The sequence below is a fragment of the Rhinopithecus bieti genome, unplaced genomic scaffold, assembly GCF_001698545.2.
Source record: "Rhinopithecus bieti isolate Rb0 unplaced genomic scaffold, ASM169854v2 scaffold_1561, whole genome shotgun sequence".
NCBI classification, from domain to species: domain Eukaryota; kingdom Metazoa; phylum Chordata; class Mammalia; order Primates; family Cercopithecidae; genus Rhinopithecus; species Rhinopithecus bieti.
The window spans coordinates 552,188-563,253 of NW_016803640.1; positions in this window are offsets into that span (position 1 = coordinate 552,188).

An 11,066-nucleotide genomic window follows, 5' to 3' on the forward strand; every position below is an offset into this window, starting at 1 on the left:
AATATATTATTTTATATTATTTATTATAAAATTATTTTAAGTAGTCTTCTAAAATACTTTTCACAAAATTGGCTTTTGAACTTTCTCAGTTAAACTTAGTTCAACATGAGAAATCCTATTTGGTGGGTAAACCATGACTAATTTTTATTTGGGGAGATGGTTGGTACTGAATAAAATATATCTGGTTACTCAAAGAATTGTTCAAAATTATTTAATTTTGTATAATTGTTTTCTAGTTCCCAATGACAATTATGCACTTAAAGTCCTATAAGATCATATTTTAAAATATTATCTCAGCTTTAGCAGAATAAGCAAAAGAGTAATTGCCTTTCCTTTATTTAACCTAGTTAATTTATTTTTTAATGCCATTAAATCATTCGTAAGAATCTATAGGAACACAAACTGTCAGTACAACATTTGCAAGAAAAGCTTTGTCTTCCCAAAACAGTGGCCTAAGTCTCTATTCCTGTTCTGAGCATTCTTGCCATTTATGTTTCCCTGGAGCCATTTATCAATGTTTATATGAGTCCTCAAATGAATTGATAATGATTCAAAAGGGCAAACTTGAATTCCGCTAGTGTAGTGCAGTTAAAATTAAACAACACACAAATCTGACTGCTTTCATTTCTGGTGTTTTCCTTTTCATATCCCTACACATTTGTTTCACTCAGGTTGGCAAAGTGCATTTAAGTAGTTTACTAACAACTGAGTTATTTCATGTGTCTCCACCCTAAGCAGCAATACATTATTCAGTGAATTGCATGTTGAGAATGGTACATTATCTAGTCAAAGGTGTTACAATTCAAAATGTTTGGCATGATCAATATCACAATATACACTAAGTTTAAAAGAACTTACTTGATTGCATAGAATTTTATAAGTGTAAATCTGACAGTGAGATAATGTGGTTAAACTAAATGCCACAAGCACACAAATGTTGCATCTATCAGATATTTAAAAACTAATAGGGAAAGAAAATATTTTCTCAGCTTTCATAGAGAGCATTCCTAAAGGGTGCTTGTATAATAAGATCACTTACAGTCAGCAAATGGCAGAAACAAATAATATAATACAGTATTTTATAATATAGTACAAAAGATAAAGCTGATTCAAAATTGCATAAATAGATTCATACAATTCTTATACATGAAATTTGTTTATAACTTGTTAGAAAACATTGCAAAATATTTATAGTGCCAAAGTAAAGGCACTTAAGGGATTAGAGAAATGCTTGGTCATGTGATCTGGGTGCTCCTTAACTAACAACATGAAATATGGAACAGACATAATCAAGAGGCATGTATTCATCAAGAATTGAGCAATTTAAGGCTGCTCAGGTGAAGGTAAATGAATACATTTACAAAATCTATTTTATCAATGAGCTTAGTAATTCATATGAAATATGTTGTGATCATTCATTGTGTTAAATAACATCAGTCTGTTTTCAAGCGGAAAATAGATTTCACTTCCATTTATCCTGTTAGGCTCATTCAACCCAAAATTAACTATTTCTGACCATAACTATTAACAATTAAAGCATATTATTGTTCTCCTTTCAGATGCATTTGAACTTACTTAAATGGTTAGAATTCTGAAGTTCTAAATACTTTATGAAAAAAGCATAAGTTTAAGTTGAGAAAATAATGAAACAATATAGTAATTTTAATAACTACATTTAAATTTTCAGAAAAAAATGCTTATTTGTTTGCCTATCACCCTTCATACACAGAAAGAATCACTAAATATTGGTATTGATGGTGCCCATCCTTATAAGTCTAATGCCCTATATGACAACAATTGCCACTGAGATCAGATGTGTTGCATTTTACCCTCCCATTGCCATTGGCAACCCCTATCTTAGGGGAATGTTCTGCAATTTATAAAAGGCATGGAAGATTTTTAAAACTCTCTCAAATGTGAGATTTTTAAGGTGACTACATGTTTATCAAGACATGAAATAAATGTTGTATAATATTTATGGTGGGAATGAATGGCTTTCCTCCAGCATTCAGCCACTCTAGTTGATGTGAAATAAGTCATCTGTATCATGTTTGTGTAACTTTACCATCTCTGGCAAAACATATTATCTAGTGTCACATTATGAAAGTCCCAGTAGAGCAGGCTCTTTTCTTCCCAATATGTATGGAGGAATTACTTTAATCTCTTTCTTCTATGAGAAAAGATAAATGTTATCTGCTGTATATACCTGATGAAACACTTATCTATTTTGATAATTAATGAATCCATTTTAAGCACACATTATACTATCCATCTTTTGTGGTTCAAATATGGATGACAGTGTGATTATGTCTTTGTGAGATAAGCAAATGTATGTATTCTTGGATCATCTGGCTTTTTAAATACCAGCGAAGTAAAACTGTGGTAAGTTAGGTTGTGTTTGTTCATCTTGAAGTTACATTTGATAGTTCCTTCTGTCTCAGTAAATTAAGGTGTATTATATTAGAACTGATAATTTATAAAATATTAAATTACACCAAACTTAAATATATGAATGATTAATTATTATTTCACACAATTATTTTGTAAAATGTATAACATAAAAGATATCTCTGGGTAGGTTTCACGTAGATATGGGCAAAAGATAGAGTCAGCCCTATTTACTCATTTGGGAAAAGAGTGTTAAAAATGGAAGACACATGGACCTCCAGAGAGTTCCACTCATGCAGATGAGCAATCAATGAGAACAGTTGACATTTTTAGCACTGTGGCCCTCCACTGTGAGTAAGTACAGCTAAAACTGTAGTGCTTGCCAGCAGAGCCATGACCTCAGAGGCATGAAGAACACTAAAGTGTGTTTAAGAGCAAGAGATTTTTAATTTTAAACTTAGAAAATTTTATAGTATTTTATTTTACCGTACATATTCAGAAGTGTCTAGAAACTTAATTTTCATATTAATGGTAATAAAGTCCTAAAATGTATTTTTCTTTTTTTTTTTTTGGAGATGGAGTCTCACTCTGTCTCCCAGGCTGGAGTCCACTGGTGCAGTCTCGGCTCACTGCAACCTCTGCCTCACGGGTTCAAGTGATTCTCATGCCTCAGCCTCCTGAGTAGCTTGGATTACAGGCTCCTGCCATCATGTGCAGCTAATTTTGGTATTTTAGTAGAGATGGGGTTTTGCCATTTTGGCCAGGTTGGTCCCAAACTTCTGACCTCAGGAGTTCCACCTGCCTCGGCCTCCCAAAGTGCTGGAATTACAGGTATGAGCCAACGTGCCCAGGCTCTAAAAAGTATTTTTCTAGTGTACGCTCTCCATCCCATCATTTAAGCGTTGTCCTATTCTCTAACGCTTCTCCCTGTGTTCATAGAGACCTGTTGGCCCTTTGCCTATTTTCCTGTACTTGAAGTAAAAAAAAAAAAAAAAAAAAAAAAAAAAAAAAAAACCATCTGCTGGAAACATTATAATGATGTTCCAGAATGTACTATAAGTAGAAAGAATAGAGGTTATAAGCGTAAAAGTATGTCAGTAAACTTTTGTATTCAAGAACTCATGACATCAAATTTGAATTTAAATATGCTATCTTAAAAATACTTTTATTCCTTTTTTATCATATTTCCCACCGTGTATTCTGGAAATTTCTTTCTGTAGCCACACTAAGGATGTGATATGCCTGTCCATACCTACTGACAGAATAGCACTCATGCAATTCAGTTGAAATCAAAGACAAAAGGCAAATTATGCTAAGGTTGTCAATTTATCTTTAATATAGTATGGAAGCTGCAATGTACTTTCATTAGAATATATTTTATATGGAGGAAGAAGGGGACTCTGAGAATTACTAAATGTCTCTTTTAAGCTACTTGTGCTATGCACACACAATAACTTTGAGTTTTAAACCATTTAACTAAAATAATGAAATTCTTCCCCTTGAATCAATCAGTTATTTTGGTCCCATTTTGGCAACGGAATGGGAAATGAGTAGAGGAAAAGCAGTTTAAACTTTGAGCATTTTCTACTTGAGTAGTTTTGTTATCATCTTTTGTCTTAATGGCATGCCACCATTGGGATTTGCTTTCCCAAAGTGATTAAAGAAATGGAGAGATAGAAGGAAGGGAGCTGGTTACACTGGTGATAACAGGCTATCTCTATGGGTTATATTTAAAGTTGTGATGACACTAAGTTCCTCCCTCAAAGATACATTGTTCTTTGTGATGTGGCTTACAGACTTGAAGATTGACCAAAAAATAAACAACATGATGAATTCCTTATGTATTTGTAAATTAATCTTCTCAATGAAAATTAGTCTATTAAGGAGAGGAGATTTGCTATAGTTTTAAGTTACACATTAATATCGCATTAGAGAATGTCAAATATTTTTTAATGCTGATCAACACAAACCTAGGCTGTGAAGAATTTTCCTAAGTCATTTGACTGATCAACTTTATTCAGAGAAACTCTAATTGGACAATATTTCAATGAAACTCATGTTGGAAAATGCTATTCTATTTTAGTAGTAGGTGGAGACAAATTATGCATACATAAATTAACTAGGGGTCGGGGAACCAAAACATTCAGTCACAGTGCAGATGGTTTTAAATTTCTTAAAAAGTATAAAGCAAAAGAGTTTTCCCAAGGGCTAGACCTTGCTACAGAAAATGTTTTAGAAGTTAAAATTATAACGGATAGGCATGGTTTAATTTCTATATTTCATGAACATCAGGGATTGAGAGAACTACCTTTTTCTCTCTACTTCCATGTCTCTTTATCAGATACTTAGCACCGTATATTTCAAAGGAGTCTCTTTGCCTCCAATTGCCCCCTTATCAAAATCTATCCTACATAGTATCATAGTGAACTTTGAGAGAGCATACTTTTTTTTTTTTTTTTGAGACAGTCTCACTCTATCGCCAGGCTGGAGTGCAGTGGTGTAATCTTGGCTCACTGCAACCTCTGCCTCCCGGGTTCAAGCAATTCTCCTGCCTCAGCCTCCTGAGTAGCTGGGACTACAGGCATGTGCCACCATACCTGGCTGATTTTTTATTTTAGTAGAGACAGGATTTTACCATGTTGGCCAGACTGGTCTTGAATTCCTGACATCAGGTAATTTGCCTGCCTTGGCCTCCCAAAGTGCTAGGATTACAGGCCTGAGCCACCGCGCCCGGCTGAGACCACATATTTTAAGACAATATATAATTAGAGAATAAGAAAAATAGAAATCACTGTGTCCTAGAATGCTTATCAAAGCTCCTCAGGAAACATGGACTTGAGTCAAGCCATCACACAAATGTTAAAGTAAAGATATGCCTTGGTTAGGAACATGCATGATAAAATGCCCTCTAAGGACAATAAATATATAAACTAAAATGATGTGACAATGTGACCGCAGTGTGGTTTTTGGTATTAATTTTCAATATTTGAAGTGTTGGTGAAAGCCTGAGCTAAATATGAGTGAGGAGAAGACTCTGCTGCTGCTACTCTTCCCCTGGGCTCTTCTGCCTTCAACACTGGCTCTTCCTCATGTTTTTCTTTAACTAAGAAGATAATAATGAGATTCTCATCACTCTGATCCTTAACTTGTGTCAGAACAAGCCATCCAATGAAAGGGATTCTTGTCTCAAAGTTTGCAAATACCTGTGCTTGGATTTGAACTATGTTTTCTCAATAGCCCTGCCTATTTCTGTTCCCAGAATTATGCAAGAGAGGCAGGACAATGTGTGCCTGGATCTAGTTATTAGGAAAGATTTATAGAATGCCTTGGCTCTGAGGAGTAGAACACCATCTGGGCTGGAACCTACAACCTCAAGGACTTTCCCCCATTAGTCAAAAGAGAGATGTCTCTGTCTACGTTCTGTGTCACACTTTCAAATGCTCTTCCACCTCCACTAGACCCAGCCATGAGTAGCTTGAGATTTAGGTGATGAACTAAATCAAGTTTACCTAAATATTGTTTTATAATCATAGTGTCGCTTTATAAACTATTGGCAATTAAGCTGTATTTAAATGAGTAATATAAATTTAAGTGGTAGTTTCCCTAATCAGTTTAATTAATTAAAAGCTGAGTAGCTTTGGTTGTAAAGCCCTGAATTTCCTCATTCTTCTAATGCTATGCCTTTTATTCAGTACATACACACACACACACACACACACACACACACCCCGCCCACACACATACTCACTAAGTACTTGCCACGTAGCCTTCAGAAACCCTCAGGTTTCCAGAACTAGCCTGCTATGACAACAGCCAAAGGACAGTCTTCAAGGATGAAGTGGTCTTAATATCCCCAGGAATTACAAATACAGTTCAAAACTGAAGGAAAAAAATAGAGACTAAATTCTGACTTTTATTGTTAAGGAATAACGTGGAACTTTGCATTAGGTGACAATATCCACTACTCAGGTTCAATATCTAAACAGTAGAAAGAAGTTTCAAGAAGGGAAAAAGTGCCCAATTGGTAGGGTAAGTGATAGAGATGAGAAACTGATGGTAGCTGTGACCATAAGGAAAATGATTCACAACAGGATTGGTGGCAACAAAAGCAACAAATGTTTCTTTTTCCAACCAGTGCCAGGCAGCAAATTACAGACACTCTGACAATGGAAAGTGTTAAAAAGATAAAAGATAGAGCAACTTGGCACTTGACTAGATAACTGGATGCTGGGGAACAGCCGCCAATTGCAACCTGATACATATTCCCTAAAGAGCTTCAGTGTGTCATCTGCAGGCATGCCAATCACTGAGACTCAGGAGGCTTGAAGACACAAGACAGTACAGTGAAAGACACACAGTGCTCAGTAACACAAACATGACTTTGAAAATTGGCTCCATTACCTAACTGGCTCTGTGACTTTAAGCCAAAATCTCAAGCCTCAATTTCCAAATATGTAAATTAGGAATAATAAATGATATCTGCCTTATATGGTTATGATAAATAATAAATAAAACCACATATGTTTAGTACAAAACCAAAAGCATATAGTGAGTGCTCAGAAAATAATGTTGTTTTTATGTTGTTTAGCTCTGGGTTCTCTGCCATTTATTAGAACTATTGATTTTTATTATGAAAAGTGTTTTGGAAAATGAAACAATAAATTACTGCTTACTGAATATATTAATTAGAAATAATATTGAACATATACAATGTAAATGATCACTTAAGCACAAACTGCAGAATTTTATTTATTCATTCATCATCTGGAAGTAGGTATTCAATGTGAGTGCTTTAGAAGATAACTGTAGGTTATCTTAATATTTATAATATCTTTTGGCCATTTGGTATGAAAAATCCTTGTAAGATTATACTCTTCCACATTTTTATAGTCACAGAGTCAAAATAATGACTTGGAGTGACTGTTTTGAGGCAAAATATAGTAATGCTATAAATTACAGATTACTGCCGTTTGAAAGTTTTTTGTCCACTTTCAGGATTTTTTCTTGTCTTTCATTCTTGCATTCCACCAATCATTAATACTGGTTAATCTATCTGCTTCCAAAATTCAACTTAGTAAAATTCCAAAACATATATACAACTGACCTCTAAATACAAATATGTTAATTCACAATCATAAGTGTCATTCATCAGCTACAGTCTAGAAAATCATAACCACCAAACTTCTTTGGATTTTCAGTAAAATATGAGTCCGTAGGACTTAGTGAATATTTGTATGAAGACAAGTTTTGGGAAGCTACACAAACGTTTGTGTGGAGAGTGACAAGATTTATTTGTTGTGTCTGTAGACATTTTTTCCTTATCTGTGGGTTCTCAGCTGTGTTCCAGATAGGTGAATACACCAGATGAATGGCCCCAGACAGGTGAATTATAACCACCTACTTGCTTTGGTTTAACAACAATAACAAAAAATTGCTTGTCTGGAAAATATATCATTTTTTTGTTTCTGAAAGCAAATATTTTTTCTACTATATTTGTAGAAGGGGCTAAATAACTCTGTAAACTGTTTTATACATCAACTTACATATATATTTTCCAAAGTATTTCAAGAGGGGAAATAAATTGGCAAAAATTCATGGCATGTAGAGATCACTCAGACAGTTTGGAAATTTATATGATTCTTCACAAAAGATCAGTTGACTGTGTCAACATAGAATAGAACAAAAGATAAATCTTTAAAAACTCTGTCTATAGAGTACACATACATGATATAATATTCTGCTGAGCTTGTAGGTTTTACATCAGCTGCTTAGAAAGTCCCTTGACCTTGAGATTTGGCAGTCACTATGAATAAGTTTGTATAATATCCATATTGAGTCGTAGAAACCGAACCTGTGTGGGTGAAAGAGGTCAGTGTCTTCTACTTTCTCAGACACATTCCATACATCCTGAGTAATGTAGTGCAAATTTGTTGTTCCTAAAACACCCATCTGAACATGTCATTCTCCTTCTTAAAAGCTTATAAAGATGAAACATGGTAGAAAAGTTTCTTCACTATCAGGCCGCAGATCACCATCTAGATTCATCTCTCACCACAACCCCTGTTCACCACGACTTGCCACACATCAAAAAACCACCCTCCTCCCTGGCCATATCAAAGTGCTTAGTTTCCTGAACATTCTGATAGCATTTTGCCTCCATGCTTTTAACCACGTAGTTTCCTCTTCCTAGAATCCCCTTCCTCAACCTCTTTATTAATTCCGTTATGCTCTGCTTCTATGTTCCCAGGACCTCTGCAAATGCCTGGCTATTTTCTACTTGTCTTTTGAATATTATTTTGGGTGTTATATGTTCTAGGAAGGCTTTCTAGCCATTCCCAATTGGTAGTTAGATTCAGGAATCCTATATTCTCCAGTAATTTCTTATGCTTATATTCATGCTACTCTTAAATAATATAATACAGTCTACTTCCCTTTATTGGCATTTTCTCTATTAAATTATGAATGTGCTGCAGTTGAGACTACATTTTAGTTATCTTTATTTTTCTAACACTATGTGCTGAATAGTAGATGCTCAATAAATGTCTGTTAATTTTGTGAGTGAATCTAGAAGAAAAGAGGTAATGTTAAATGCAGTTAAATAAGTCTTTTAGTTCTTCTTTCTTATTCCTAACACAATCACATTTTCTGAAACAATAAAGTACTGTCCAGATTTTATATTTTGTTTGGTAAATATTTATTTGGAAAGGCTAATAGGCATTGACTGCCTTTGTGCTCTCTGTTTCTTTTTAACGTGTTCTCATTTTAATAAGTATAAAAGAGTTTCAAAGATAGTATTTCCTTACTTCTACAGTGAGTTAGATGCTCATGATTCTGGAGAAACATAAATTATATGTACAGAGGAACCATAACAAAAATGGAAAAGGAAGAATGCAAAATACAATTATGCTAACCTCCTCACAGCCAAAACCAGCGCCAAATGAAGTAGTAATTAATTTAGCCAGTTACATGTCTGTATGTTTTCCTCTCTCTATTTTTCTTTTATAAGAAAGTGACCTTTCAATGAGAAAGGGTAAAATTGTATTGATTTGAAGGCAGTAAAACAAAAGAAATATAGGTGATTTTTGCATATGAATGGTACTGAGAGTACTATTGAACTATTTTAGTGGTTATGGAGAGAACATAGGGTACATTTGTTTTCTGAGATTAAAAAAAAAGGTTCCAATTTTAAAAATCATTATACATTTCTTGAACCACAAAATATGTGACCTCATTATCAATATTGAGAGAAAATTCTGGACTGGATTTTAAAACCATCTTTTTTGAGCATTGAGAAGGAGCTATAACTACTGGAGGTCAGCAAAGAGGAAACAAATGGATCAGGAGCACATTTCATTGTGTACAGTGACTATCCAGGTAGAGAAGGAGACTTCTACAGATTTAGTGTATCAGAATTCTTGCAATACACTTGACAACATTTCTGATGATATTTTAGTGGTTACAAGCCATATATGTGGTCTAGGTGGTAAAACGATAAGTTGAAAGTGAGACCATTCCCAAAGAGTGCTTATTTACAGTTACTTTTACTATAAAGGGAGATACTTTTCAGGACTCTACCCACAATCTTGTCTATTCAACATCTTAAAAATGGGTTAGATGAGAATGTGCATTAACTTTGCTTTTTGGCCCAGCTATTAAGATTAAGTGAGAAAGGATAACAACAACAACAACAAAACTTTGCAAATTTGAAAATGGAAAAACATGGAGATTATAGTGTCCTGTGAGCCTAATACGAATCAATAATGTAAAGCACTTCTCAAATAGCTAAATAAACCTTGGTTTTCAATAAACAACCTGGGTTAACTTATCAAGTCTTAAGCACCACGTTCTTTAGGAAGTGTTCAAATACTGGGTCATGACTAGGGGTGGTGATCAGAATGGGGATAAAATCGGTTTTGAAGACAGCAGAAAATAATTTCATGGAGCTAGAAGTAGAATGATTGTTCCCTTCCCATACATAAAAGATTGTCGTAATGAAGAGGGATTGTAATTGTTCTGTGACACACCCATTCAGCTGAACTGAACTCAAAGGGTGAAGGCCACAAAAGACATAAGCAAAACGCACACATACACATACACACATGTGCACACACACATACTTTCTTTTCTTTCTTTATTTTCTTTTTTTGTTTGTTTGTTTGAGATGGAGTCTCGCTCTGTCGCCCAGGCTGGAGTGCAGTGGCGTGATCTCGGCTCACTGTAAGCTCCGCCTCCCGGGTTCACACCATTCTCCTGCCTCAGCCTCCCGAGTAGCTGGGACTACAGGCGCCTGCCACCAGGCCCGGCTAATTTTTTGTATTTTTAGTAGAGACAGGGTTTCACCGTGTTAGCCAGGATGGTCTGGATCTCCTGACCTCGTGATCCACCCGTCTCGGCCTCCCAAAGTGCTGGGATTCCAGGCGTGAGTCACCGCGCCCGGCCACACACACATACTTTCTAACAATCAGAAATTAGAATCGCTCAAAGATAAAATGAACTTTCAATTAGAGTTCCCAGTAGGAGCAGGTTTCAAGTAAACTTAACAAGCAATGAAAACTATATTGGAAAATCATGTGCCAGGGATAATGTAGAAGAAATGTAAATATTTGCTGGAATGGAAAACAGAAGAGTTTACTTAGATGACCTCTAAGAGCTCTTCTACTGAGAAAGATTATGTTTCT